The 26,671-nt window shown below is 35.9% G+C and overlaps 1 long non-coding RNA gene across 2 annotated transcripts in view; it reads left to right on the forward strand.

Moving 5' to 3' along the window:
- Positions 1 to 18,446, forward strand: part of LOC111097944 — a 42,672-nt gene extending 24,226 nt beyond the window's left edge. For both annotated transcript variants that reach the window (XR_005366844.1, XR_005366845.1), the window contains 4 exons: positions 9,031 to 9,089; positions 9,439 to 9,472; positions 17,406 to 17,529; positions 18,131 to 18,446. This is a non-coding gene — a long non-coding RNA (uncharacterized LOC111097944). The remainder of the gene's footprint in view (positions 1 to 9,030; positions 9,090 to 9,438; positions 9,473 to 17,405; positions 17,530 to 18,130) is intronic.
- Positions 18,447 to 26,671: the final 8,225 nt, after the last annotated feature.

Consider the following 26,671-nt stretch of genomic DNA (forward strand, 5'->3'; position numbering starts at 1 on the left):
TTAAAGATTTGATAGAGCACACAGGTGGGGGTAAGAGTGGGGTGGTGGTGGAAGGGAAGAGGGAGCAGAAGCAGCAGACTCCCCATTAAGCACAGAGCCTCTCTGCTGGATCCCAGGACCATGAGATCATGACCTGAGCCAAAGGCAGACACTTAACTGACTGAGCCACCCAGGTACCCCTGAAACTCCATTTTTAAACCTCTTATTGTGTTTATTTCAAATTTTGGGGTGGACATTTGAACTTACCTCTGAAGAAATAAGGAAAAAAGTATTGGGTGTCCCATTCTCTACACCACCCCCCAGCCCACTAAGTCCCTGCTGTGAAGGCATTTATGTTGCCCCTGAAATCTTGCAGTAAATAGCAAAATAAACAGTATCAAGTGTTAATGTTGAATAATGGCATGGACTGGGCCATGGGCCTATCAGGTAGAGCACCTTGTGTCTGGACAGTCTCCAGGTGTTGTGAAGAGAATGTGAGGGCTTGTTGCTGTGCTGGATGTTTGGGTTGGTGGGCACACCTCCCATTGAGGTGGTGGAAGCTGCTGGGAAGCCTACTTCTAATTTGTTCTTGAAGTTGCTAGGGGCTGCAATGCCTTTTCAAGGCCTTTGCACTTCTGGACCTCTTCTACTGCCTGGCTGGTGCTGTGGAAGGGGTCTCCAGGCAGGATGTGCCAGTGGTCCAACATGTACTAGCAAAAGGCATTGCTGTTCATGTCGGACCTCAAGGTTGGTAGCGAGCTAAAAGAATTGTTGATTGGTAGGTAGGCCCTCACAACAAAGATGGGGGTGCTGGCCACTTGGGACTCCTCCAATACATGGCCCCATGCAGGATATGTTCCTATGAGGAACACAGTATGTGCCATCAACCACTTGTACTCAACACTGGATCGCCATAAGGTAGCCAGGTTCCATGGCCAGGACTGGGGTATCAGCATATGGGTGGACAGGCAGTGCTGGGCTGTGGGGATGACCTGGATGGTGTCCTGTGCACATCACGGATGGGGAAGTGCATGCCTTCCTTATTCTTTTTGTGCAGTGTCACCTCTGTGTGATGTTTCTACCAGGCAAGTCCTCTATAGGCTCCACATGAGAGCCTGTCTTAAGGATTGTTCTCTGGATTGTCTTCAGGTACAGGTCCTCCTCCTTCCTGGGCATGCAGTTGGCAGTGTGTATTGTGGTGATCATTTTGAAATATATGCAGTTATCTAATTATTATGTTGTAACCTGAACTACCATCCTAACTGTGGACAGGCTCTCTCAGGAACATGAAAATGATTTCATAGAGGTGTGGGTCAGACAGCAATTGTGGTCATTCTGACCCCCAAAATGACTGGGAAAATAAATTATGGTTGTTCCAGTGATAAAGTGTGATTAGTAATATTTTACAGATAACATTTTTTTTTTTTTTTTTTTACAGATAACATTAACTACAATTCCAAAATTAAGGAATTCCAAGGAGTTCATGAAAACATAACTGAGAAGGGATTAGTCTTTCATTGCTCTTCATTCCATATGAGACTGTGTTCTTTGGGGACAAAAATCCCATCATAGCCATTTCTATTTCTGCAGTGCTTCTGGAGTACTTCTTACTTAATATATGGTCATTAGTATTAAAATAGGAAATATCGCATCTGTTAGAGACTTCTATTTCAACTCTGTTTAGCCATATGTATTTATTTTATTTTTATTTTTTAAGGATTTTTTAAAAATTTATTTATTCATGAGACAGAGAAAGAGGGAGAGAGAGGGGGACAGCGGGAGAAGCAGACTCCATGCAGGGAGCCCGATGCAGGACTCGATCCTGAGACTCTGGGATCACACCCTGGGCCGAAGGCAGGCTCTCAACTGCTGAGCCACCCAGGCATCCCACCATATGTATTTAGAAGGCAAGGAGTTACTATTTGTTAAGTATCTTTCTCATAATTCTCGTTTAGTACCTAACCTACAGAAGTTTTTATTCTTTTTTTAACAGAATAACAGATTCCAATCACTTGCATATCTAGTGTCTAGTACAGATACTCATTAATTTATGAACTATTAAACGAAACAACCAAGCAAGAATACACAGTCACTTTAATAATAAAAATGATTCCATTTAATACTTTGTCAAATAGGGAACCACTTTGGGACAAATTTCATTGATTATCCAAGATAGAAAGGCTTACTTAAAATCAGTTGACTAGCTTAAAAAAAAAAAACTAGCTGACAAGGTAGAATTTGTGTTTTTCTTAGGTTATTAGGATAGGGAGTTTTTGAGATTAGATATGAAAAACGTGATTTTCTGAAAATGGTGATTTGAGATACTCAAATTCTGTTTTTTAATTGGGGGTGGGTGCGTAGCAGACTCTACAAGTTTTTTAACCCCCAAACACATATTGCAGGACCTTAGCACAAACCAGTTAAACTAGGATCTTTGGTGGTGGTCTCAGGTATCTGTATAGTACACAAATAGTTATAGAAATCCTTTATGCCATTTATGTTAAATACCTCTGCTTAAATGAGTCTTGCATGAATTCAAACACTTGACCGTGACTTACTGCTAGCTTTACTGAGTTTAGTGTGTTCTTACCTTCATGGTTATAATTCTCCCTGTTCACTTTCTAGATGATATTAAGAAAAAAAATTCAGATTTTAATAACTATGATATGTGAATTTAAGGATGTCTAGTCAAAGATGAGGGCTAAAGAGGAGCACAAACCACTGAATTCCATAAACAAGAAGGGGTGTAGACTTGGAGATAGATGGTAAGGATCTCGCAAATATATTTTAAAGCTTTGCCGAGAAGTGAGGGAGAACAAGAAAAAGATAGGCCCACATCATGGAAAAAGTTTCTGAAAACTTTTTGAATTCTCTAACATCTGGCTTTCTACTTTGTTGGTCATCATCAAACAGAAGTCAAGATGTAGGGTAGGTGAGGACCCTGTAAACGAGCACAAAGTTCTAAATAAAATGAGGGAGATAGTATGTATTTTTGATGACAGAGATGAATGAAAAAAGAAAAACAAATGGAAGTAGAATGCCCTGAATGAAACATGAATATTTGTGTGCATAAATTATAATCTATCACCAGAGTTAGGGTCAACTACCTAAACGAAGTCTGGATAAAACCTAATATAGTATGAATTCATATTAAAAAACAGATTCCTTAGTTCACTGAAAGGTTAATAAAAATTTACAGTGTGGTATGGTTATTTCCTGGTCTATGATAGGAATACAGTAGCCTGAACAAATGGAGTAGTAGTTCCATTGTCTTAGTTTTATTGAGATTTGTATTTTAGTTTTTGCTGCACTAATGTAGCAATGCTCAGAGCACCTCCTTGTTAGAGGTGTGTGCCCAAGTCCCAGAAGTTCCCATTTTCAAGCTCCTGGGACATTAATACCAGCAAAGCTGTCCTCTTTTCTTCAGAGATCTGAGTCCTAGCTTTGTAGAACCCTCCCACAGCATCTAATAATTCTGTCCTTTTATTCTCCCAGTCATAGGGTAGAAGCTACAGTTACTCTGTGATACCTTAGTGTTCCCTTTTGCCTTTGAAATTTTCTAATACCTGGGTGACATTTCTTTTAATTAAATTCTGTGAAAATAACTTGTGTAGTTTTTTTTAAAAGATTTTATTATTCATGAGAGACAGAGAGACAGAGAGGCAGAGACCTAGGCAGAGGGAGAAGCAGGCTCCCCGGGGGAGCCCGATGTGGGACTCGATCCCGGAACTCCAGGATCACATCCTGAGTTGAAGGCAGATGCTCAACCACTGAGCCACCCCAGTGCCCAAACTTGTGTAGTTTTTATCTTTTGACTATGCCCTGATGATTATAGCCAGGTTTGAGTAGATTATGGAGTATGGGTAATTAATCTTTTCAAATATTAAAGGCTTGCATGTGAAAGAAAATATATGAAATGTACCTCACATAGTTGGTTTCTTTACATTTCCTTCTGGGAGATTATCTGCCCCTATACTCTAGCACTGTAAACAATCCTGTTCTAGATAGAGCACATAACCTAGTTCTGTGGTCATAGCTGATAAACCCAGGGTGGGCACTTAGCCAATTTTAGGCTGATCAATTTGCCTATGACAAGGTTTGGCATAAAGTACTCTGCCCAAAGATAGATGAACTTAGCCAAATGGATTCATTCTTTTATGATTTTGAACCAAGAGTCTCAGTTCAAAGCTGGACCAAAAGAAGCATGTGATGCAGTTGAATCGATTAATAGCACAGCATTAGTGGCTCATGAATTCCTGCCATGGAGTTTTTCAGAGACATTTGACCTATGAATCATTCTCTTCTACCCTCAGCAAAAGCATTTCCATAATTAAGGCTGGGTTTACTTTGTAAGATGGATATATCTCTATTGTTTGAATGTTCAGAGAATGGGTACCTGTCAAGTTTGTTGTAGAGATTTCCATGAAAGCTTTTATGTTAGAATATAAGATGTGCATATATTTCCGGGCTCTGCTGTAGACCCATTAAATATTCTAAAAATGGAGTTGTTATAAACACTATAAATAGCAATAACATGTATGACTCCCTCCTGCATGTTATACTGAAGTCGTTGGGCTATAGATCAGTCAGATATGGCAAAAAGGGACCATATTATATGGGCTATCTGTTGTTGAAAAATAAACTGCCAGCACTTAGTGTCTCTCTGTTTTTATTATATCTCATGACTTTGTGGGTCAGGAATTCAAGTGGTTTCTACTGGGCAATTCGACACCATCTCGAATTAATTAGGGCCAGTTGGTGATAATTACCTAGAAGCTAGTTTCATCAGGAGTATATAGGATGGCTTCACTCATATGCCGGCATCTCCACAGGGACAGCTGAAACTTTTTTTTTTTTTCTCCATATAGTTTCAGGACCTCGTGTAGTCTTTCCAGCAAGGCAGTTGAATGTCATATGTGGTGGCTCAACATCATGTGGTGCTTGAGCTCTCTTGTGAGGCAGAAACTGGCAGTCTGGCACTATCCTGAATCTGGCAAATATCACTTCTTCTGTTATCTTTTAGTTAAAGCAGTCACAAGCCAGCCCAGATTTGAGGGAGGGAAATTAAACTGCATCTCCCAATGAGAGAAGAGTTAAAGAGTTTGTGTCCATCTTTAATCTGACACAAAGATCTCTTAATTTATTGTAAACTATCTCTTTAAATCCTAAAGAGAGGGTATTTGAGAAGGGCAATTCTGATGTCTGAAAGCTGCATGAAACTGATTAGGTAGGGTATAGCTAGGAAAAGGGACGTCTGGCTTGTCCTTTATTAGAGAAAGAAGTATAAAATGATTAAGAACATACAAAAAGAGGGAGATTCATTAAAGATAATCTTACCCTAAGCAGAGTTTTATTTGAAACTGTTTTCTAATTAGAGTGGTCTACTGGAATAGGATGGAAAAGAATTTGAGTCTATAAGCTACTTATGGATTGGGAGTAGGTAATATTTGCTGAATTCTTACTGAAAGTATGCCAATAAATGTTATCAATCACCAGTAATAGTGATAGTAACTATTTCATTAATGAATTCAATTTGTCATTCTTTCAAATTAATATGAATATATACATTCTTTCCATTGAAACAGTTTTTGTCTTTAACAGAAAAGCAGTAAGAGGAGAAATATTTAATTATAATTTCTTTAGATTTTAAAAAGGTATCATAAAACATAATAAATAGGATCACTGTTACAATTTTTCCTGGAAAGCTAGGCTGATTTCATTTCTCCTATTGTAACTTTTCTGAATTGCCTTTCTTAAAGTTATAGCAACTTATTATTTTTGAAATATGAAGCATGCTGTGATAAACTTGTTTTCCTCCTTTATTAAATTGTTTCATAAATTGCATTTGTGAGCTGTGACTATGCTGTTGATGTTATTTACACTTGAGAACAGATTAAACATGTTTATATTAATTATGAAACTGAGGCACTTGGGATTACTATTTGGTTTTGTTTTTCTTTTTTATTTATTTAATTTTTCTTCTTGGTAGGGGTTGGTTATTACTTTGCTCCAAGCTGCTGAGTGACTCAGAAATGACATAAACTATTCAATATCAAATATGTTGATTTAAATTAACAGCACAAAAGAGTTTCAGTGAAAATGCAATGTCATTTAATAAATTAACATGTGGGACAAACTAATGCTAAAGGTTGGTTTAACAAAGGTGCTCATAGTTTTGTTTTGTTGAGCAAAGACTAGGGACCTAAACTCATTCTACTGATAATCTCCCATGATAACAAAACAAAAATTCCAAGAGAAAGGGTTAGGTCCTAACTGCCCCCTTACCAACCTCCTCAGGTAGAAAAATCCCCAGAACATTGTTCCTGGCAACTATTCTGTTGGTGACTTGACAGATTGGAAAAGTAATGATCTCTTATGGGAAAGTCATAGATTTCCTCTATGGGAAATACTGTGGACACCTTTTGCATATCCATTTAAATCATCTGGCGATGCTGTCCATTCCAACCACTGCTATAGCAACCAGTTCTTTACCTGCCTCCAGCATCATTGTACGGATAAACCTGATGGCAGATTGTCACTTCACCTCAGAGCCTCAGGCCTGAATCAAGTGCCTTTGGCTTCCGTCCTGACCTTCTCTCTGGGATATCGTGGGACACCTATGGTAATTCCTTTGTACCTGTGCACGTACAACCTAGAGTGCAAGGGAGCAAAGCAGATGGGTAAATGCCTTCCTCTCTCTTCCTGTGGGTAGAGGGCTCCTAGACACATTTCTTATGCTTCTTAGATTACTGAGGGATGGAGTAACTAGTTTCCCCCTAGTAGCAAATGACTATATCCTGATATTAGCACTCTTTACTTCCTTGTTTTACTCCTATTATCTGTGATTATATTCCCAAAGAAATTGTTCACACATAAACTTTTGTGCCTTAGATCTGCTTTTTTTGGGGGAAACCAGAACTAAAATGGGCCCTTTCAAACTTGTTTCTTCTTTTAAATTATCAGTAATGTATTGGAATTTAATTAGGGCATGTTTCCTCAAAATTGAAACCAGAAATATCCCAAGATAGACTGTTCAGCACGCTGTATCATCCGTTTTTATCTTGTTTCGGTTTTCTGTTTGTATATCTCTGACCTTTGTTCTGTTGGCACTTCGACAAGAACTTTTGGACAAACACTGCTTATGAAGTTAAATGCTGGAGGAAGATATTTTGAATTTCAGATGTCTGGAAATTTTCATAAAAATTTTAATTTAGTTTCATCCCAAACAATAGAATGGCATCAAGTCTGATAAAAATCATACCATGTTTTCTCCTCTGTGAAATCCTAAGGATTATGTGGAGAGGAAATAAACCTTAATTGAGATGGAGTTTCAACTGGAGATGGCCCAGTTGCCAGCTTTGCAAATCATCACTAATTCCTTCTCAGACCCAACCTTTATGTGTTGAGATTAGATCTTTGTCTTGTGATTTCAGTTTTTCTCAAGTGTTATGTAGAAGGTATCATTTTAAAATTAAAAATAATTTTGAGTATATAACTAGAAGAAATGTACATAGAGTTCACTGCAATAAAGCTTTTTAGGATCCTAGGCTAAAGTATTTCAAAATTATATAGTTTCATGAAGATATAGTATCATCCTTGTGAAATCTGGGTAGTATAACATTTTATTTACTCATAATTACAATATCCTATTCATGTTGGTGAATACATTTTAGAGGACTTGAAAGGTAGCTTACGATAACTGTACATTTTTAAATTTTGTCAAAAAACATAAAAATTTCGAAGTTTAGGGCTAAAATACCAACATTTCAATTACCTAGAACATCTCCGTTTATTGGTTGGACAGATTTCTGGCTGTTTTAGAAACTTAGGATGTTATAGAATCCAGAAAAAAATAGCATAGTTGATAACTTACATTTGAAAATAAGTATCAAAATTATTGGGGACATAAACTGTTTTAGGAACTAGGTACTGAGGTAAGTGCTTTAGATGTATTTGTCTCATTTAATCTTCAAAATAGCCTTATGAGATTAGTGTTGTTATTAGCCTTTTTCTTTTTTAAAGATGAAATAGAACTGGAGATTTAAAGAAGATAATTTTGATTGAACTTACCCAGCTATTAAGTTGCAGAATGGCAACATCCATTTCTTTTCCATTTCCGATTCTGGTGCTCTGAATAGTCACTTCTCCTGAGAAGACTCAAACCTGGTGGCCACTCCGAGGAGAATCTGATCGTTTGGTTTACTGGCCAAATGGAAATCAGATTTACTTGAAACAAAAGACAGGGCCTAGAGTTCAAAGAGAACTGAAGAAAGAAGAAAAGTAGAAGATAAGTGTCTGGTCACTAATAAAAATGATAATAAGAATGATCATGGCCATAGTGATCATCATAGAAGATAATAATCAAATCTGTAACAGAGGAATAATCCTACTGAGTAGTAGCAAATAGACCTATTAACTAACTTACTGGTTATCAGTACACGAATTGATAATGGATTTTAAGTTCCATACACTGACCTCTGTTTAAGAAAGCAGAGAATAATATAGTAGGTATTAGGCATTTTTCAATGACTGTTATTGTTAAAATAGAAAACTTTTATATAAAAAGTTATCTTTCAGATATCTGGAAATGTGTATCACAAAAAAACACTCTTTTCAGTGATTTCAGTGATTTTGCTCTTTGGATATCCCAATTATTTAAGGTTTTTGACATAGAAAAGATTGGGAAATTTTAAGTATCACACTTCAAGATATTGTGTATTTTCTATTTATTACCATTTAATTATGAAATGATTAGGATACTGAGAGAGAATTTCACTTTCTATTTAAAAAAATTCTTTCAGGGACGTCTGGGTGGCTCAGTGGTTGAGTGTCTGCCTTTGACTTGGCGTGATTCCGGAGTCCCAGGATCAAGTCCTACATCGGGCTCCCTGCATGGAGCCTGCTTCTCTCTCTGCCTGTGTCTCTGCCTCTCTGTGTCTCTCATGAATAAATAAATAAAATCTTTAAAAAAAAATTCCTTCAACGAAAAACTTTATATTTAAACCACAGTAAATGTTGCATACTACTAAAAATTTTATTTCTTTTACTCAGGAAATGGATCAAGAAATTTAGGATGATTATTTCAAGGGACAAAATCATAATGAGTTTAGGTAAGAACACTTTATACAATTTTATCATTATTTCCTCTCAGAATTTTTCACCAAGCCATTTCCCTTGCCTTCCTTCTATATATCTTATCCCTCATTTATCTAATGTGTGTTCTTTTCTTTTCTATTCCATATATGTATATCTGGAAAATATGGATGAAACTGTTGTATTTAATCTTCATAATAATGATGTCCTCTGAACCTAATTCTCTGAAAAAAGATGTTCCTAAAACTTTAGTTACCATTATGTAGATCTAGTTCATTCTTTTTCCTCTTTTATGAATATAGCATATATTATTTATTAATATCCTTATGTTATTTCCTTCCTCCTTGTGCATCTCTGTTTCTCCAGTATGTAACCCAAATCCTGGATTGCTATATAACAGGTATATTATATTATATTATATTATATTATATTATATTATATATATTTTTAAAAGATTGTATATATTTAATCACGAGAGACACAGAGACAGGTAGAGACACAGGCAGGGGGAGAAGCAGGCTCCAGGCAGGGAGCCGGATGTGGGGCTTGATCCCGGGACTCCAGGATCACGTCCTGGGCAGAAGGCAGGTGCTAAACTGCTGGGCCACGCAGGCGTCCCCCCCCCCCCTTTTTTTTAACAGTCCAAGTGCGTTTTATTGCCAATCTGACTCTTCCAACAAGGAAATACTAAAGGCAAAGCAAAAGAGCCGGCTCCCTGTGCTGCTCTCCAGACCTTGGCAGGGACCAGACTGCCTCACTTCGGGGCAGAGTTCGCAGAGCCTATGCTGCTAGTCCCTCCCTGCCTCCCCACAACCACTCCCTGGAGTTGGGGTGGAGGCTCAAGGAACACCCAGTCTCGCAAATCCTCCAAGTGGGGTCCAGGAGGCCAAGGGTGGGGCGAGGTTGTGGCTGGGCTGCCAGGTGGCCCCCTTCCTGTGGGGCACAAGATGCCCTCAGCCTGGAGGGTGGCAGGTAGACATATATATATATATATATATATTAAATATTATATCAAAGTATATATACTTTGATAGCATAGTAATACTCTATTTTTACTGAGTATGAATAGGTTATACTCCAAAATAACTGCACATATTTGAATCCCACTGATAAGATTTCACAAGTATTCACTAACATACTATTTGATATACTCTTATTTTACTTATTTAAGGTTGTAAAATACCACATTACCTTAATTTACATGTCTTTTTAGTGAGATTGAATATTGCTTTATATAATTGTTGTTAGCCATAAATCACTTCTTCACCAGCCAGTTCTTCTGTTTTCTTAACTACCTCCTTAGCATCTCCCTCAATTGTAAAGATTGGTGTGTCAAAAGGCTCAATATTTGAATATCTTCTCTTTTTAGTCTACAATCGCTCTCTTGATTTTTAAAATCCTCAATTTGGATGAGACACTATGTTCTGATGCCTTCCAAGTATACAGGCAGGGTTCCAATGAGTATCTTGATTGTCCAAGAGTGAACTTTGGATCACTATGCTCTCCCTCCAAAAAGACCTATTCCTCTACCAGTTTTTCCACATATCACTAAACATGCAAAAAATCTTGAAAATTTTACTGACCTACAGCATTCTCTCATACCTTACCACCTATCCATCATTTTTTTTTCCTTTATAATCAGCATATATCCAGAATCCAGATACCTTCCTTACATTCAACCACTATCCCTCTGTTCCAATCTGCCACCGTCTTTGCTTGTCATTGCAATAGCTTCTTAATTCGCCATCTTCTTTGACAGAGTAACCTTTCAAAATATCTGGCTTAAAATTTGTGTGTTTTTTCATCTCATTCACAGTTAAAACAAAAATCCTTGCAATAAAGTATGATTGTTTTAATCTTATCTACCCATCTGTACTTGCCAGTTGCATTACAGACACACTGGCCTTTTTATGTTATTAAATGCTAGTCATTTTTCCATCTCAGGATCTTTGTAATTACTATTTCCTGTCTGGAATCATGTTGTCTTGGATAGCTTCATGTTTATTTACCTCTCTTCTTCTGGGTCCTGCCACTTTGCTTTTTAATTCCTGGAATTCTGGTTTACTTTTTGTAAAAGTACTCCTTACCATATGATATCTTACATGTTTTCTTTTATAGGGCATGCTTTTCTTTGTATCCTTTTAGAATATAACTGTAGGAGGGCGTAGGTCAGTTTTGATCATTGCTATATGCCCATTGTTTAAACAGTGTCTGGAGTGCCTGGGTGGCTCAGTCTGTTAGGCATCTGACTCTTTTGTAAAGATTTTATTTATTCATGAGGTGTGGAGGCAGAGGGGTGGAGGGAGAAGCAGGCTTTCCTGCAGGGAGCCTGATGCAGAACTCGATCCCAGTACCCCGGGATCATGACCTGAGCCGAATGAAGATGCTCAACCACTGAGCCACCCAGGCATTCCTGGCATCTGACCCTTGATTTGGGCTCAGGTCATGATGTCAGGGTTGTGAGATCAAGGCCACATCAGGCTCTGCACTGGGCCTGAGCCTACTTATGAGTCTCTCTCTCCCTCTTTCTTTTTGTCCCTCCTCCTTCTTTCTCTCTCTCAAAATAACCAACCAACCAACATCTGGCCTTATGAAGAGCCCTGGATACTGTATAGGATTGTTGAATTGCTATATTGTATATTTGAAACTAATACAACCTTGTATGTTAACTATACTGGAATTAAAATTAAAAATAATACTAGCATTAAATAAATACTAGTGGAATAAAGGGAAGATTTTGCTTTCAGCTAAAATTTATATTTTGGCTAAGTTAAAATGAATATTCAACTTTTAGTTCATATTTGGCTTAAAAGAATGTATATCCCTCTCTTTCATATATAAATTCTAATGCACACTACAATATATGTATACATTCTTTTAAGCCTTCCCCCCCCCAATAGTTCCAAGCCCCTGCCCTTTTAGAAATGTGCCACTTTTGGACAGCATCATGTATGCGTATGTATTTTAAGAGTAGTTTTAGTTTCACAGTAAAATTGAGAGAAGATACAGAGGTTTCCTGTACACCTCATTGCCCCTCCACATTCATAGCCTTCCCCATCATCCGTATACTCAACATAAGGGTACACATCATGATCCCTCATTGTTTACTTTAGGGTTTGATCTTGGTTTTGTGTATTCTACAGGTTTGGATATATGTATAATGACCTATATCCACTATTATAGTATCATACAGAGTATTTTTGCTGCCCTGAAAATCCTCTGCTTTGCCTGTTCATTCCCCTTGCTAATATAGCCCCTGTGAATTACTGGCCTCTTAGTCTCCCCATAGTTTTGCCTTTTCTAGAATGCCAATAGTTGGACTCATACGGTATGTAGCCTTTTCCGATTGACTTCCTTTGCTTAGTAATATTCATTTAACTTTCCTCTATGTCTTTTCATGGCTTGATTTATGTATATTTTTAAAAACTCCCACTGAGAATCCCCATCTTCTGTTAAATGTATTTAGCCTGTTTTATTTACTGTAATCTCACTTATGTTAGGACTTATTTCTATGATTTTTTGATGATTTTGATTTATCGTGTTTCTTGTTTTTAGAGTTTCCTACCATTACCTATACAAATTTCTCTTGGCCCAAAAGTTATGTATTATATTTAAGACCCATACTACATATTTTTCTCGATCAGTATTGTCTGATCCAAAGGAACTCTTTGGTCCTGTGTTGATATGATAAGGGTTGTAATGTCATTCCTTATTTAGTTACACTGTAAGTTCTTATTTTCAATATAATATTTTCCATTCATTTTTCTTCTTGCAGGAATCTGTCTTTTAAGATATCTTTCAAAGATGATACTTGAATGGTACAACTCTGAGAATTTTTATACTGAAAATTTATCAATAAATTATACAAGGGGAAGTTTAAGAAAGTATACTCTTCTTTGTGCCCAGGAGGTCAGCAAAACAGTTTGGTACAAACAAAATCCTCTCTGCCACAGGACACTATCAAATTGAAGCCTAATATAAAGACTTTTTTAGTTTTGGAATAAGTTTTGGTTATAATTTTATCAGATATTTTATCCCCTGCCTGCACTATTTATTTTCTCTTTTGGCTTTCCAACTAAATGGATTTTGACACAGCTATTTCTGTTCTCCAACATTCTTGCCTGCCCCCCCTTTTTCTCATGTCTTCGGGGAGAGTTCCCTGACCCAATATTCCAGTTAAGTAATGTAATTTTGAATATATTCATTTTGCTACTCCATTGGATTATTTATTTCAAAAATCATATCTTGCTTTTCCAACATTTCCATTTTGGAAATGTCTAATTATCTTGCTACATGTTGCAAATATGTTCCCTTTTCTGTTTTAAGTATATTTTACTTATTTTTTCAATTTGTTTTAAATTTCTGTACTGTCTCTTCCTTTGAATTCATTTTCCTCCTTTAAAAGTTTTTCTCTGTAGTCTTCTAAAGTAGTTTTCATGTCTTTAATGTCTCTCAAAGATTTGCTTACAGAGAAAAATTATTTCTTAGAAAGGAAACAACAGATGGCCTGGTCTGCCATCTGTTGGGTGGGTTAGAATTATGATACTGGTGAGCTTGAGACTGGTGCTTACCATTCCCCTTTTTCACCTATTAGGAGTGTGCTTTCCAAACTTTGTAGTCAGGTGCTGCTCTTATCATGTGGCAACTTCCCTTGGTAGTTTCTCAGTCCTATGAACCCTGAGGAGAACTCAGGGAGCAGCTGGCTTCTGCAATCCTTGTTCTGGTTCTCTACACCAGCAGGGCATTTCTGCTGCCTGGTGGTGATCTTGCCCTCCAGGTGGAGAGCTAGCTTTCCTACCTTGTAGTATTAACAGGGTGGGCAATGATTGGGGAATAAGAATTTCAGGGTAATATGCAGAAATGAATTTGCCGTTTTTAGAAATAATATCTGTGAAATTGTGAAGAAGTATGATACAGTAAAAACATCTAAGATTTTGAAGGGGAAAGGAATCTATGTCCACTTACCAATTTTTTTTAAAACAATTTTTAAAATATTTATTTACTTATGATAGACATAGAAAGAGAGAGAGAGAGAGAGAGGCAGAGACACAGGAGGAGAGAGAAGCAGGCTCCATGCCAGGAGCCCGACGTGGGACTCGATCCTGGGACTCCAGGATTGCGCCGTGGGCCAAAGGCAGGCGCCAAACCGCTGAGCCACCCAGGGATGCCCCTCCACTTATCAACTTAACAAATATTTGTCAAAGAGTTATTATGGGCTCCAAACTGTTAAACTGTTATATTAACTACACTAGAAATTCAGTAGTAAACAAAATAGAGAAAAAAATGCAATGCTTATCGTCTGTGAATGGAGAAACCAAGAAACCTATGTATAATCTTTTCGGGAAGGATGAGTACTGTGAATGAAAACATTTACAGGAAAGAGAATGTCAGGCTAGGAAGGTGAGATTAGAACAAAGACCTGAATGAAGGAAGAATCAAAGTAGGTTCACTTAAAGAGTCTCTATTAGTTAGAATCCATGTAATTGTAGGGAAGGTTTGTGGTAGGGATTGAGTGGGACAATGTATGTGAAGCTCACTGCATGGCATTGAGTAGGGGTTCAAAAAATGGGAGCTACCAATAATACACATTATTAAAAAGCCCAGATTAATAATTAAAATACTGCCTTAGCATATCTAACTTTTCTGTTATTAAAAATTGCTTTTCATTTGTTAAATTCCTGTGGGATTGGCAGCAAATGCACATAGCAAATCTTCTTATTCACTTTGTTTTTATATCTGAGGGTCATTAGTTATGGTCTTGACCATGTACAGTGAAATTAAGATTCCGCTGGCAAGATACAGTGGGTTTTTAGGACCATTCAAGGAAAAATAGAATTAGTTTTCCTCACTGTGTATTTCACTAATGAACATATGCTAAATTCTTTCTAGTTCTTGAGAAGGAAATAGGAATGTCCCTCTTCCCCCTCTTCCCACCTCCCAACTCTCTCTCTCTCTCACCTATGTTAAAAAACAAAGACTTAGAATATTTTGGTATATAAACATAATTAAACACTCCTGTTCAAGATTTGTATCTGCATAAATATACAAGCAACATCAAATGATATATCCTTTCCATCTTCCAACATTTCCTTGGCATCATCCATATAAAAATAGAACATCACATTGTTTTATTGTCACATTTGATAAAACATATTAATTATTCAGCTTAACCTCCTGCCTTGAACATCATAATGAGTCTGAATAAATTGTTTTATAAGACTGTCCACTTTCAAGAGTTGAATATTTTCCATCAGAGGAGACTAAAAAGTTTGGACCATCTTATCTAAAGGCATTTTCCAGAAAGGTGTCCAAAATTTTTTAAGTGGCCACAACACTGTAATAAATGACTGTTCAACTTTGCTACTAAGGAAATAGAACTCCTTTAGATAAGTTATTGCCAATTTTTAGTATCCCTTTTTTTGTTCCAAACATTATTTAGATTGTTATATATAAGATATGAAAGACAGTTACTTTTTTTTGGCTGAAATTTGGTGGAGAGGGATGGTAATTGTGAGAAGCTCAGATACCATATATTCAGTTTTTTCCTGACTTGCTGAGGCAGTCTCCTTGGGGCCCAGGGAACACCTTTTGGGAACCACTAATTTATATATCTGAATTCTCTAATTGTTAAGTATAGGCAAAAAAGGAAAGATTGATGTGGTCTCCACTGATTATTACATGAGCTTACTTATGTCTAAGTTAATGTGATATTTCCTATTATACATTTTGATGGTAAAAGGATAAGATAAGAATATTCAGCCACTATAATAGAGCATTCCAGTAAATTGGGCAGCTTCTAACTATTCAATAGTCTCTTACTGAGGAATAGATTTACCTGAAATGGGAGTGAGAGTTGAAAAACAACCATCCTGTCTCTGAACTGGATCCTTGTGTGAGCATAACAAGTTTGGAGTGTTTACCTATGCATTCTTGTGTCCTCATATTCCTATCTTCATTTATCAACACTTTTTGAAATGCACTATATGTCAGGAGCACAGTGAGGGTTTAAAGGCAAAAATGAAATAACAGAAGAAAAGAAAACACAAGGTCTGTAGGCTTTTGGCACTCAGACAAACTACATGACTTATTTTGAAATATTTACAATTAAAAGGAAAAGTACCCATTGGCAGTAAAATCATTCTTTATTTTCAAGTTGGCTAAAATTGCCAGAAGAACATCCTATGTTACAATGTTATTGAATTAATGATCCTCATTGCTTTAATGATAAAGCAGGGACTGATTGTTGGAGGTAAAAAATAACTTTCCAAACAAATATTCTGTATTATTTATTAGTGTCCTCTATCTGTCCCTTAATACTGTGTGTGAGATCGGGTATGGGTATTTCTCAAGGAAAGGCTGGACATTTAAGAGTTACATTAAATGAAATCCAGCATACCCAATTATATACTTGAAAACTTTTGATGGGAGACATGATCCATCTGTAGAAAACAATCATGTCCTTTGCATTGCTAGTAGCACCAGTATCGTGGTAAATAATTGGTATTCAGTGCTTTATTCACTGGCTAACAGATTGAAGCCCACAACTATTAGCCATGAAGATCCTACAAAGAGGGCACTATTCTAAGAAACCTAACTTGAGGGTCATTAAGTTCTACAACTTTCACTGTCACTTCAAAAACTAGATATTATGCAAAGGCATTCTGTACAATTTATTTCCTGAACTTTTGCCAAAGAATATGATTTTTCTCCTAATTCAAACACTATCAGCTCCAATAAATGACAGTTCACAGCTGCTTTCTTAGCCTCGCTTGCACCCAAGTTTTCAGGAGGGCACACAATTGCCCTTAGACTTGGTTCTAAATTTTAAGGATTTGTGATTTGTTAGCTATGATGACTCAGATGAAACCCCCTTCTAAAGAGATGACTCAGTGGTATTTAAAGATATACTGTTATATTAACTGGAAAACCCCCCACAAAACTTTGACTAGAATATTCCTTCTTTGCACTGTTTTATGACATTAGATGACAGTATTTCTCTCTGTGAACTGTTTTTGCCCATTTTATTTTATTGTATTTTATTTTTTTATAATAAATGTGAACTGTTTTTTATATCTGTTCTGGTGCTGTGGTTTAGGTGGTGGTTGCAAATGCAGCAATACATTACCTCTGACCTTGCTGATTCTTGATTTGGGACAATTTCCAAAGAGATTGTCTGATGTTTACTTACTCTTGTCACCCAAAGAAATAGATTGCTAAGCTGAATAACAGTGTTAATAAGATTTCTAAAGTATTTTGAGACGGAAAAAACACAGGCATTTTAAACATTTGTTAAATTGAAAATCATTACCAGATCATTATTTGTACTTTTCCAGTTATTGGTTGTGATCTTAATTTTCTTGTCTGAAACAATGATGATGATGATGATGATACCTACTTCTGGATGTTGTAACTCCATCCATTAAATGGTGATACTAATGAAGCCTACGTCATAGAATTGTAAGTAGTAGTGGGTTAAGACACATAAAGTGTTTAAGTCGTACTTGGGATGTTTCAATGTTTTAACTGGTTTTGAAAGATTGTTTTTTTTTAGCAGTGTATTACTTGTTAATACTATAAAACATTTCTGGGCCTTGTTTAAATATCACAGGAAAAATTTAGACTTTTATTAATTATGATCTGAATCAAATGTGTGTATTTAACAATAACATAAATATTCTAAAATAGACAATTCACTAATGTAGACTTCCCTGGATTAATGATATTCCCCCCCCATTATTCTAGTTCTGATGCTAAGAATCTGAATTGTACTCACAGCTTGTGCCAAGCATTATTAGTATATATTGAAACTGATCGTATGCTGGAAAGTGCATCATAATGACAATTGTCATTACTGTTTTATTCCCAGTGATTTTTCTAATTTCCTAACTCTTTTCCCTCTTAACCTTGTTAACTTTGAATACTCTATGGGGATAGTGTAGGATTACCTGTTAATTTTGCTTTGGGCAAGTGTTATTTTAACTTAATCAGCATACATTTTTTCCTTCTTGTATCAGCACCTGGTTTATTTTTTTAATTTTTGTTTTGTTTTCCCTTTTAGGTCTAACATCTTTACTGTGAGATGCAGTTTTGATGCCAGTTGTCAGAAAAATGTGCCCCACCTTTTTTTCCCTCTTTTAAGCAATTTCAAGAAATAAATCCCTGGAAATACATACTTTAGATAGACACAATGACCAGAACTGATACTGGTGCTTCCATCACCAGGAAAGTAGCTGAGAGATACTGTTACTAGTTCCTGTTTCCCAATCACTGGCACTACTTTTGTTCCTTCCCTTTATTGACCTTGTTCTTTGGCTTTTCCTTTGTTTTTCTCAGCTATGCCATATTCCTCCAATAAATTCCTTTTGTTTGTTGAAGGTAGCCAGAATTGGTTTTTGTTGCCTGCAGTTAAATTCTCTAATGATATGGTGTCACAAAAATAGACCTTGAGTTGGTGAGAGCACTCTGGTCCCAGGAATTTGTTGGATTTAGCCCTGTGAAAGTCACTGAGCTGGTCGTAGATGCTTCTTCTAAAAATGGAAATGTTTGGGCTTCTTGGTTTTGGAATTTCATTCTAGCTGGAATACCACAAAAACGTTGCCGGGATAAAATAAAGTGTCAAAGATGGAAGCCCTCTGAGCAACCTAAAAGTAATTATATAAAGGAGGCACCCTACTAGGTCCATATCAATGGTTAAAATACCCTCTGTGTTATCTTGTTAGATCAAGACAGCACCAAGGAAATATGTTGGAGGAAATAGCTTGAAACATAGTGAAAGCACAGCCACATCAGATAAATGGAGAATATGTATAACTTCTCCCTTTTCCCCTGAAAAGAAGCATCAGAAAATATTATTGGTAGCATCAAGTAAAACTTTGCTCCTGAGATTATTTTTTTTTCCCTCCAGCCTCTAACTTAATCTGTAAAATAGTAGTGAGGACAACTACTCATTAGTTGTCAATTCTGTGCAAAAGCAAAGTCAGGAAATCAACCCTGAGCTGCACATAATATTGGTCTCCAAACCTTATAATTCTATCAAATTGAAGTGTGTGTGTGTGTGTGTGTGTATAGATAGATAGATAGATAGATAGATAGATAGATAGATAGATAGATATAGCCATGCTAACCTGTTTTCATTTTTTGTTTTAAACGATTTTATTGAGGTAGATGACCATATAAAAAGTGTTACATATTTAATGTATAAATTCGATGAGTTTGGGGTAAGTATAAACCTGTGAAACCATCATCATTATCAAGGCTGCAAGTCTGTCTATCACCTCCCAAAGTTTCCTCCTGCCTCTTTTATTACTATTATTTTTGTATGTAAGAACACTTAACATCTACCCTCTTAGCAAATTTTAAATATGTGATGCGGTATTGTTAACTATAGACATGATGCTATATAATCTATCACCAGAACTTCTTTATTTTAGATGACTGAATCTAGGTACTCTTTTCCTCTCCCTGGACCATGGCAACCACTATTCTACTTTCTGCTTTTGTGAGTTTAACTATTTAGATTCCATACGTAAGTGAGATTATGGAGTATTTGTCTACCTGTGTCTAGTTTATTTCACTTAGCATAATGATCTCCAGGCCCTTCCATGTTGCTACAAATGGCAAGATTTTCTTGTTTTTAAAGGCCGAATAATATTCCATTGCAGGTGTATACCACATTTTCTTTATCCATTCATCCAATGATGGACATTTAGATTGTTTGCATATACAGGCTATTGTGAATAATGCTGTGATGAACATGAGAGTGTAGATATCTCTTTGAGGTACTTAGTTCTTTTGGATGAGTACTCAGAAGTGGAATTGCTAGACCATAGGGTGGTTTTATTTTTAATGCTTTTGGAACTTTCATATAGTTTTCTGTAATGGCTGTAGCAATTGATATTCCTGTTAATGTATGTCAGGGTTTTCTTCTTCTCTTTGAGATTTTTAAAAAATTTTAATAATAGACATCCTAATGTGAGTGAAAGATCTCATTGTGGTTTTGATTTGCATTTTTCATGGTTACTGATGTTGAAAACCTTTTCATATACATGTTGGCTCTTTGGAAAAATGTCCAAGTTCTTTGCTTTTTTTCAGTCAGGTTATTCGTGTGTGTGAGGGTTTTTTGTTTGTTTTGCTCTTGATTTGAGTTCTTTATATTATTTATATATTAATCCCTTATTTAATAAATGGTTTGCCATATAAGTAAATTGGTTGAACGTATAAACATTTTCTACCATGTGTAGGTTGCTTTTCCATTTTGTTCATGAATTCCTTTGTGCAGAAGCTTTTTAGTTTGATGTAATCCCACTTGTTTGTAATCTATGCTTTTGTTGCCTATATTTTTAGTCTCTTATCCAAAATATCACCAAGACCAATGCCAAGGAGCTTTTCCCCTCTCTTTTATTCTACGGGTTTTATAATTTTGGTTCCTATACTTAAGACTTTAGGTTGAGTTTTTTTTAAATATTTTATCCTCATTTGATAAAGAGCAGAAGCACAAGTGCAGGGAGGAGTGGAGGGAGATGGAGAAGCAGAATCTCTGCTGAGCAGAGAGCTCAGTCCCAGGACCCAGGGATCATGACCTGAGCTGGAGGCATATGCTTAAAATGACTTGAATCACCCAGGTGCCCCAAATTTGAGTTGGTTTTATATATAAAGGTCCAATTTTATTGTTTTGCCCATGGATATCCAGTTTTTACAATTCTGTTTATTGGAGAAGGTATTCTTGTCTGTAGGAGGTTGCGAAAATCGGTGTTTCTTTGTGGTGATGAGGGCTGAAACCTCTTGTTCCACCATCTTGTTAATATCATTTCCTCAAATTGTTGATAAAAGGTTATTGTCAGTCTTGAGTTATCAATAACTGATGAGAGAAGAAATTGTTCCTTTGTAAAGATCAAGTCACTTGACCTCAGACTCTCTTTTTTTTTTTTTTTTTTTAATAGATTTCTAGTTGCTTCTACCACTGTTTCAGAAATCAATTGTTCCGGAGATGGGATGGGGAAGTATAATGTTGTATCATATACCATTTTCCTAAGATGTACATTTAAAAAGTGCATTTTAAAGGATGCTAAAAGGAACATATTTTAAAACTGGGTCTAATATTCATTTATTCATGTATGTATGTATTTTACCTGTGCTGTTATTGATGTACATCTCTTAAAAATGGTATCTTAGGAAATGTTCAAATATGGGACATAAATACAAACATACAGAAATAAAGATATAGCTATAAAGATATAAAATATATTTAATGCACTAGTATGTACAGAACAAACTACTGAGTTAACACCTGCTTTTAGAAATGGGAAATTTGAACTTTTATGAAGTAGAACAAAACTTCCAAAACAGTTAAAGCTAATGGAAGTTCTACATCAATGAATGCAACTCGGTTCATTTAAGGCAGTATCTTAGTAGAAAAGACATAGTTTGTAGAACTTATGATATTTTGAATAATATCAAGGGCTCAGTAGGTATTCAGTCATCTAAGTTGATGATGATGATTCAGCCAATTGGTGTTTAGTCACATCACCTATAGTATGGAAATGATGATACCATTATCCTCCTTCTCACTTTGCTGGGATATGCTGAATTATTACTAAAACAGTATTCATCTTCTGCTGTAATTAATCAAAAACACATGTACCTCATACTTTATTTATATTTTGTAACCCAAATAACAAGAGGACCTCATTTTAAGTCAATCTTATCCGTATGTAAATCCCACAGCAAAAACATGCATAGCAAAATTTTAACAAGGAATTGGTATTTAAAATAAGCGCAATCACGCTTTTACTATTTGAGTAAATTATACGCTTTGAGAACATAATATTGGAATACTTCCCAATTTAGAAAGTCTTCCTATATTCTCTCTTACCCTGTCTTGTTCTGTCCCAACCATCCTGACTCTACACCACCCTGAATTGATGTAGCAAAGAGAAATTAATTCTGAATCTGCAACCCTTGAAGCTACTAGCCTAGATGTTTCCATGACTGGTTCAGCAAAAAGCACAGAAAGTGATGGAGATTGAGTGCAAGGAATAACTCACTTTTAGAAGGATGCTCAAAAGTTCACCTAACAGGCATAATTTTAAGGGAGTCAGAGCTGAAGGACTCAATATGCTCTTGGTTTCCCTGTGCAAAAGAAGAGAAAACTTCTCTTCCTACTCTCAACAAACCTTTAGAAGACATCCCAACATCCCTATTTAATGCTGGTCTTGGATCATCAGATCAGAGGATTAGAACATTGACTAAATCTTTTGTAGCCTCAAATCATTTATCATTAATCTGCCATTTCCTCTTAAACAAACAAACAAACCCTGGGCAATATTAGAACTATGGAAAAACCAAAATAAAAATATATAAAAAACCCCAGTCAGAATTTTTTTGGTGCTTGAAATCTTGTTTAACATAAAGATGAAGATCTAAAGAAAAGCTCATATCTTTCTTTTAGAAACCAAATAACTACATGAACATAAAACTGATCAAATCAATATTACCCAAGAAATGACCTAGGGCCAGTAATGCAAAAATTCACCTTTTTTTTTTCTTATAAATTCAAATCTGGTGACAGAACCATAAAAATTGGTGTTCATTAGGATAATACCAAGATGCTTCCAGATCAGAAATAATCCAGAATGCAGGGAGTAATATTCAGTCTAAACCTTGCAATAAGTCAAGGAAGGAAACAAATATATTTTGGAAAGATTTGGTAGTCAAAATTAAAACAAATAGGTTAATTTTCAGTCAACGAGATTGCTTTAATCCATGAGCATTTCAGTTTTTAGATTGAAAGTACGAGAGTAAAGGGCAGTTCTATAGTAGGAAAAGTAGGAATTTCCTATAGCCACTTAAATGTCAACCTTGTTTTAAATATATTTCTTTAGATAGTGATTCAGTAATTCCATATATCTTCTTGTGCCCATCAAGACCAGTGCATTCCTTAATCCCCATCACCTAGTTAACCCATCCCCACCTCTGGTGACCATCAGTTTATTCTTTATAATTAAGAGTCTGTTGATTTCTTCTACCTCTCTCTTTCTCACTCTTTCTCTTTGCTTGTTTGTTTCTTAAATTCCACATTTGAATGAAATAATAGGATATTTGTCTTTCTCTGCCTCGTTTATTTGACTTAGCATTATACTTTTTTTTTTAATGATAGTCACAGAGAGAGAGAGAGAGAGAGAGAGAGAGAGAGGCAGAGACACAGGCAGAGGGAGAAGCAGGCTCCATGCACCAGGAGCCCGACATGGGATTCGATCCCGGGTCTCCAGGATCGTGCCCTGGGCCAAAGGCAGGCGCTAAACCGCTGCGCCACCCAGGGATCCCAGCATTATACTTTCTAGCTCTGTCCATGTCTTTGCAAATGACAAGTTTACAACTTTTTATATAGTTGAATAATATCCCATGGTGTGTGTGTGTGTGTGTGTGTGTGTGTGTATCACTACTTTATCTATTCATCAGTTGATGGATGCTTGGGCTGCTTCTGTATCTTGACTATTGTAAATAATGCTGCTATAAGCATAGGGGTGCATGTATCCCTTTGACTTTGAATTTTTGTATTCTTTGGGTAAATACACAGTAGTACAATTGCTGGAACATAGGGTAGTTCTGTTTTTAACTTTTTGAGCAACCTCCATACTGTTTTGCAAAGGGGCAGCACCAGTTTGCATTCTTACCAATAGTGCACGGAATTCCCCTTTCTCCACATCCTCACCAACACCTGTTGTTTATTGTATTGTTGATTTTAGCATCTATGACAGGTGTGAAGTGATATCTCATTGTAGTTTTTATTTGCATTTCCCTCATGGTAAGTGATGATGAATATCTTTTCATACATTTGTTGGCCATCTGTATGTCTTTGGAGAAATGTGTGTTCATGTCTTCTGTTCATTTTTTAAATTGTTGTATTTGTTTTTTAGTATTGTAGAAGTTATTTATATGTTCTGTATGTTTAAGATTTTATTTATTAATATGAGAGAGAGAGAGAGAGAGAGCACGGCAGAGACACAGGCAGAGGGAGAAGCAGGTTCTATGCAGGGAGCCAGACAGGAGTCGATCCCAGGTCTCCAGGATCAGGCCTTGGGCTGAAGGCAGCTCTAAACTGCTGAGCCACCTGGGCTGCACTGTTTTGTATGTTTTATCAGATATATCATTTGCAAATATCTTTCATAGGTCACCTTTTAGTTTTATTGATTGTTTCTTTTGCTGTGTAGATTTTTATTTTGATGTAGTCTAATAGTTTATTTTTGCTTTTGTGTCCCTTGTTTCAGGAGACCTATCTAGAAAAAAGTTACTATGGCTGATGTCAGAGGTTACTGCCTATGTACTCTTCTAGGATTTTTACAGTTTCAGGTCTCATGTTTAGATCTTTATTCCATTTTGAATTTGTTTTTGTGTATGATATTAAAAAATTGTCCAGTTTGTTTTGCATGTGGCTGTCCAGTTTTCCCATCATCATTTGTCAAAGAGACTTTTCCCTGTTAGATTTTCTTTTCTACTTCATTGAAGATCATTTGACCATATAGTTGTGGGATTATTTCGTGATTTTCTACTCTGTACTGTTGATCTGTGTGTGGTTTTTTTTTTTTTTTTTTTTTTTTTTTTTTTTTTTTTTTTTTTTTTTTTTTTTTTGTGTGTGTGTGTGTGTGTGTGTGTGTGTTTATGACAGTACCATACCATCTTGATCACTAAAGCTTTGTAATATAACTTGAAGTCTGGATTTGTGATGCCTCTGGCTTTTTCTTTTTCAAGACTGCTTTGGCTATTTGGAGTCTTTTGTGGTTCCATATAAATTTTAGAATTGTTCTAGCTCTGTGAAAAATGCTGTTGGTATTTTGATTGTGCTTATATTAAATCTGTAGTTTGCTTTAGTTGGTGTAAATATTTTAATAATATTCTTCTAATTCATGAGCGTGGACTATCATTCCATTTCTTCTTCTTTTTTTTAAGATTTATTTTATAAATCTTGTTGTCTGATTTGTGTGGCAAGGACTTCCAGTACTCTTTTCAATAAAGATGGCAAGAGTGGACATCCTTTTCTTGTTCCTGATTTTAGCATATTTGGAATTTTTCTTCTTAAGTTAGGACTGTATTGCTATAAACTTTCCTCTTAGAACCACTTTTGCTGTATTACATAGATTTTAGACTGTTATTCTCATTTTCACTTGTTTCTGTTCCTTTAAAAAAATTTTTCTTCTTTGATTTCCTTCTTGGCTAATTCATCATTCAGTAGCATTTTGTTTAACCTCCATGTATTTGTGTTCTTTCCAGATTCTGTTCTTATGGTTGATTTCCACTATTATTGTGGTCAGAAATTATGCATGACATGATTTTGATCTTCTTGAATTTGTTGAGGCTTGTTTTGTGGGCTAAGATGTGACCTATTTTGGAGATTATTCCATGTGTTCTTGAGAAGAATATATATTCTGTTTTGGGATGGAGTGTTCTGAATATATCTGTTAAATACATCTGTTCAAGTGTGTCATTCGAAACTATTGTGTCCTTGTTGATTTCCTGCTTAGATAATTTGTCTTTTGATGTAAGTGGAATGTTAAAGTTCCATAATAATAATTGTATTATTATCCATTAGTTCCTTCATGTTTGTTATTAACTGTTTTGTGTCATCTCTTCTTACAGTCTTTGGTTTAAAGTCTAGTTTGTCTGATAGAAGTTTTGCTACTCTGGCTTTGTTTTGACATCTATTTGCATAATACATGTTTCTCCATCCCCTTACTTGTTTTTTATCTTCATACTATCACTTTTGGTCTCTTCTTTCCTCTCAAAGTTCCCTTTAATATATCTTGCAGGCTAGTTTATTAGTCATGAACTCCATTAGTTTTTATCTGAGAAACTTTTTGTCTCTTCTTCTATTCTGAATGCTAGCCCTGCTGGATAGAGTATCCTTGGCTGTAGATTTTTCCCATTCAGCACATTGAATATATTGTGACATTCCCTTTGGGCCTGGAAAGTTTCTGCTGAAAAATCTCCTCAGAGCCTATGGGTTTTCCCTTGTAAATTACTTTCCCCTGTAAGTCTTTTTTCTCATTACTTAAAAATTTTTTCTATAATCATTATATTTTTCCAATTAAATTATAATATACCTTCATGGGTCTTCTTTTGTTAATTTTCACGGGAGTTTTCTATGCCTCCTGGAGCAGGAAATCTATTTCTTTCCCTAAATTAGGAAAATTTTCAGCGATTTCTTAAAACAGATTTTTTTGCCTGCTTTTTGTCTGTTCTTTTTCTGGGACTCTTCTAATATGAATGTTAATATGCTTGATGAAGTAAGTCACTGAGTTCTCTAAGACTATTCTCATTTTGCATAATTCTTTTATTTCTCTTTGGTTCATCTTGATTACTTTCTATTACTCTGCCTTGGAGGTCATGAATTCATGCCTCTATTTCTTCCAGCCTGCTGTTTGTCCTGTCAAGAAGTGTGTTCATTTCATGTACTGAGCCTTTTATCTTTGCTATGTTATTTCTTATCTCTGTGTTAAGGGTCTCAAGTCTTCCATTCTTTTCTCAAGACCAGTGAGTATCCTTATGGCCATTACTTTAAATTCTCTACAAGGCATGTTACTTAACATCTATTTTGCTTAGCTCT

Source organism: Canis lupus, chromosome 11, assembly GCF_011100685.1.
Source record: "Canis lupus familiaris isolate Mischka breed German Shepherd chromosome 11, alternate assembly UU_Cfam_GSD_1.0, whole genome shotgun sequence".
Lineage (NCBI taxonomy): Eukaryota > Metazoa > Chordata > Mammalia > Carnivora > Canidae > Canis > Canis lupus.